This window comes from Benincasa hispida, chromosome 5, assembly GCF_009727055.1.
Source record: "Benincasa hispida cultivar B227 chromosome 5, ASM972705v1, whole genome shotgun sequence".
Lineage (NCBI taxonomy): Eukaryota > Viridiplantae > Streptophyta > Magnoliopsida > Cucurbitales > Cucurbitaceae > Benincasa > Benincasa hispida.
The window spans coordinates 24,542,546-24,548,545 of NC_052353.1; positions in this window are offsets into that span (position 1 = coordinate 24,542,546).

Consider the following 6,000-nt stretch of genomic DNA (forward strand, 5'->3'; position numbering starts at 1 on the left):
TCTTATTTTTTATATATTAGTCAGGGATACGTACGATGTACGTGGTTTAAAATCTTTAGAACATAAATTCATAAATAATTAAAAAAAAAAATTAAATAGTAAATATCAAACATGATAACCAATATTATATATAGGTTTTATTTAGTTAATTTATAATGAATACAAAATGTGCTGAATGCAGCTAAAAATGTTTGAAGCATAACTATTTTATAAAGTGAAATACAAAAGATTGAACAAATATAATTTTTATAAATATTAGACATGATATTTAAAAATAATTATAGAGATAAACTAAAGTAAGATATTTTCATTTATAATTTTCAATGGTTTTGAGTAAAACTAAATTATCAATAATTTTAATAGCAGTGTATACTTGAGATTTTTTTTTTTTTAATATGAAGCCATGTCATATCTACTAAAATATTGTGAAATTTTATATATTTATCTATTATTTTTTGTTTTGATTTTTTTCAATAAAAAGTTCAACAATTCGAAACAAATAAACCAATATTCAATCTTTAAAATTTACTTTAAATTATATATATATATATATATATTAATATTATATAATATATATATTTATATTACTTTTTCAAAATATTTACTGTAAAATATTAAATTCAACTGAAATGAGCAAAATAATAATGAAATATAATTCTAAATAATATAAATATTCATTAGAATAAATTGTTAGATTATATTTTTATGTAGTTTTAAATAAGATATTAGTAAATAATTATTTAATTAAAAGATAAAATAAAGAATTATTCATATGTATAATCTTGTTTATGTTAGAAAAAAAAATTAAAAGTACACAAACTATTGATTTTCTGAAAGGAAAAATTCCAAATAATATTTTTTCTAAATTATATTTATATGTGTTCTAAAATAAATAATTAGCAAACAGTTATATCTTCTTAAATTTTAAAAAACAAAACAAAAAGAAATTGATTAGATATAGATCTTGATTCAGTTTAATTTGTTTCTAACATCCATAAAATCTATCATTTTGCAAAATTGAAACCAATATTGTCACAATCGAAAAAAATAATAAAATTTGCTAACCTTTAATTTTGAAGAAAAACTTTAAAATAGTTGTTTGAGTTAGTATTTATATGTTTCTCCAAATAAGTTGTCAGTATCTTGTTTCTATTTAAAAAATTACATTTTCATAAAATCGAACTGTATCTTTTTATCCAACAAAATAAATTTCTAAATTCTCTTATTGATAACAAAAACTTTTAATTTTCATTTAGAAGACTTTTAGCTCTCTTATAAAATCAAGTTTAGATGTATGTATGTATGTATTTATTATGTGAAATGATGCAAGAAAGAGGAATGTGTAGTTATTGTGTGAAAGAATTTGTATTTGTTAAAAAATGTGGATAGATGGTTTTAAATTTCAATTTACTAATTATTTAGTAATAAAAATAGAAAGAAAAAAAGGTATTTTAGAACAAAATAGAATTGTTGAAAGATTTAATAATAAAAGGGGAAGGTAAAATTAAATGAAAAAACCAATAAAAGGTACAACAAAGTATGAAAGGATAGGACAAAATAGGATTGATTGAAAACTCCAATAGCCAAATGGATGTAAAATTAAATGAAAAAAAAAAAGAAAAAGAAAAAGAAAAGGATGAATGGTAAGTAAGATCACATAAAGGGTTGTGAGTGAGGGTAAAATGATATTTGTTAAAAATGTTAGGGGCAAAGAGGGAAGGAAAAAATTCTCTCTTCTTATCCTCTTTTAATATAATATAGATATAGATAGATTAGTTGTTGTGCTTTGACAAAAAGAAAAAACTCAAAAATAAGTTTTTTTTTTTTTTTTTTCAATTTCAAAATTTGAAGTTAAACTAAAACTTTTCAAAATTAAGGAGGCATGATTGAAATCTATTTTAAAATCGGCAGGTATCTTTTATATATATACATATATATATATATATATTAAGGTGTATATTATTTTTTTTTAGAACTTTTTACTAAAAAGTTTAAATATTTTTTTGGATTTTTCAATTTATTAGAATTTTCATTTTTTTTTTCTTTGAATACACTATTTTTCAAGTTTGGCTCCACTAGAAATTCGTCATCGTCAATAATAACTTAAAATGACTTTTGAAATGTACTTAAAAAAAAAGAAAAAATATTTTTGGAATTTGTTTGAGAAAATGAAAAACGGTTGGTGAGAGTGAGACTGACACCGATGAAGAAAGCTACTAAAATGATGGTTCTGCCATAGAATAATCTAAAAAAAAACAATAATTTAAAAAAAATCATCCTAGAACCTCTCCAACTCAATCTAAAATACTTATAAAATATGTTTTATAACATTGATTTGATTTAAAAAAAAATACTTGTGTTTTAGTATAGAAACACTATATTTAATTAAAACTCATCTCCAACACAATTAAAGAGCTTCATTTAACTATAAATTGTTCTAAGATGTTAAATTTATGATTACTTTTATAATAATACAAGTACATGTACATTAGATAAAAGATGCCCCACACAATTTTTAAAGGATAATTATGATGTAATAAATGACATTGGTACATATTATACTTCAAAGAAAGGCTATAGATTGCCCTTAAACAAGGAGAAGCCAATAAGATGAGGAGTTGGGTGGGGTTTGAGAATTGAAATTATTCCCTTTGCTTCCACTTCTCATGATGCTTTCTCTTAAACTACACATGCACTTTATTAAGGACCTTAATTTCATTTTTTAGTACAATACTATTTTCATTTTTTAGTACCATATAGTTGGTGAGATTCTAACTATAGATTTCGTGGTCAATAACACATTTCTATGCTAATTAAGCTCTATCCACTTTGATGGATTTGTATTTCATTTTGGTTCACAATTCATTAATTTTTCATTTTTATCTTGTAGAAAAAATGCTTTGAAGCACACTTTAATAAGGGTAATTGCATTAGGTGGTACTTTTAGGGATAATAAATAAATATATAGCAACATTTTTAAAGAATTGCAAATATAGCAAAATCTATCAGTGATTTGGTCTATCAACTACATGCGAGACGATCTATCGTTGATAGATTTTGAAAGTTGCATTTGAAGGGATCGAATTCTGCAGCAGAAGTGTTTTGTTAGTCAATGATCCAGTGAATGTCCTTGAGCGGAAGCATGGGATTAGACCAAATACCCACAATTTACATAAAATAAATTTACAGCAAGAACATACAGATTATGCATTTAAAAGAAAATTACAGCATGCATTAAAACAAAGAATCACAGAAAAGTAAAAGGGTTTAAGAAACCTTACCCCTTGAAGAACACTTCTTCACGAAATTCCTTCTCTGAATCTTGTCACGAACAGTCTCAAACCCTCTAACCGTCTATGAGGACACCACAACGAAAGATTCCTCTGTATTCTCTAGATGAGAATCTAGGAGTTTTGTGGATTCTGATTATTTTGGAAGAGAGAGTTTTGAGAGTGTTGAGTGGAAGAGATGAAATTCCAATTTTCTCACTCTTGTGAAAACCACACTCAAGGAAGAAGAAGAACCCCCACTACCATGTTTTTTTTAGAGAAAAAAGGGGAAGAAAGTTAGAACTCCTTCCCAAAATGATTTTTAAAATAAAATAAACTTATTTTCATAAATTAATTTAATATATATATATATATATATATATATATTAAACTATATGTTATATCAAATATAATATATAATAATGCATGGTATTTAGTATAAATCTAATTCATATTACATTTATTTATATGAATCTCATCCATATAATTAGTATTTGAATCATATTCAAATATTTATTTCCTCTCAAATAAACTTTATATTATAATGTATCAAATACATTATAGTAATTATATCATATATAATTAGATAAATTAATTATATCACATATAAGTAATTCCCTCAATTATTTGAACAATTCAAATTAATCCAAAATTTGATTCTTATTCATTCCCATTGAGCTACAGAGTGGACCTATGGATCTGTAACTTGAAACTCCAATGATACATAAATAATTAATTAAACTCCTTTAATTGAATTATTCACCATTGTCCGCTAACTGTCGAACACTCCACTAAAGATCGACAATTGCATTCTTTACACTACAAATATATTTCTTTGTCCATTTGATATAACCAATAAACAGTACGATGACCCTTCACAAATTGCTCGTAAGTACAATTGGGCCAAAATTGCCGTTTTGCCCATGTAGTTACATCTAACAGTTTTGCAATTTATGATCTCTCATGTGGTCTTCCTCTAAAAATGTAACGTTTGTCGATACAAACATTTTTATTTTCTCGAGAGCCATAGAACAGATCACCTCTCGTCTCTTTAGGGTAACCAACAAATTGGCACAACCTTAAATGAGGTTCCAACTTCTTAGGATTTGTCACTAACATATGTGTAGGATAACCCAGATTCTGAAGCAATGTAAACTTGATTTGCATCCTCTCCATAACTTGTAGGTGTTTCAGAAACACTCTTCTAGGGAACATTGTTCAAGATGTGAATTGCAGTCTCTACTACATACCCCCAAAATGAGTTAGGCAATTGAGCATAGCTCATCATAGAACGAACAATATCTAATAAGGTTTTATTTCTCCTTTCTGATACACCGTTTAGTTGAGGTGTACCAGGTGCTGAGAGTTGGGATTGAATTTCATGTTCTATCAAATAGTCCTGGATGGAAATTGTCAGTACCTTGTTTCAAAAATATCTTTAAACTTTCATGAGTTTCAATAATATTCTTACACTTTTAAAATACATATATAGATCGAAACCATATGTACATCGTTTAAAAAGTCCTTATTGTTACCATATTGCACCTCATCACCTCCTTTAATTTCCTCTCTTGTCTGATTTAATCTATGATATACTTCTCTATTTTTCTTTTTTGTTTTCTTCTCTTCTCTAATACCCTTTTACTCTCATTCCACCCCTTCAATTAAGGTATACAACCTATGATAAGATGATAATAATAATAATAATAATAATAGAATCCTCCAAAGACCTCATGTCTTAAATATTTTTAATAAAGTGGCAAGCTCTCTGATACAAGAGGTCGGAGATTCAATCCCTCATTTTGCAGTTGTTGTACTAAAAAAATGTTTTAATAAGATTATAAGTTAATATTTAAGTATATGCCATCGTTTGAGTTTAATATAGAAAAGAGAGACACAATGGAAAAAAAGAAATATGTGCATTACCATACTTATAGCGATGAAGACTTTTTTGATCTTCTAGTCTATTTGTGTGACGAATTAAGAAATACCTCCCTAATCAAAGACAACATTTCTCTTTCAAGAGAGAATTTTTCTTTTCTTTATTTATTTATTAGTATTATTTTTGGAACATTGTGAAATTTTATCTTTTTAACTGTGACGTTGGGTATCTTTTGGGGAAAAAAAAGTTCAAAAGTAGGTGTTACCTAACACTGGTCGGCCACACATGTCAATAACTCATCCCTCCTATTGGCTGCCTTCACATCCAACAAAACCCCTCCCATTATATTTTTCTAACCTTTCACATTTAACTTCAATTCAACTTTTAATTGGTATAGTGTTTGTATTATCAATCTCTAGATTAGAGGTCAAATTCCAACCCACACATCGTTAAAAAAAAAAATCAATTCAACTTTTTAAACTTCTACCATATAAATAATGTAAGCAAATTTCTAATTTAAAATGAATCTTTATTCCAATGTGTCCGATGTTTTGTGAGTTAATTAGATAAGGTTTTGCAATATTTGATCAAAGTTTTAGATTTTTCTAAATTATAAATTCAAATCGAATGACTTGTGCGAATTTGGTAGAGTGAACTAGTATGATTGGGTTGACTTTTTTTAATCTTTTTCTAGTGTGAGTAAGAAATATAGAGCAGAAGAGTATGATTATTTTGCTCTTGAGTGATCACAAGATGTAAAAGAGTAATAATTCATGACCAGGTATAACTTTTCTATAACACTCACAAACATATAACTTTAAATTCTTTGTCTAAATCCATAAAGTAAAT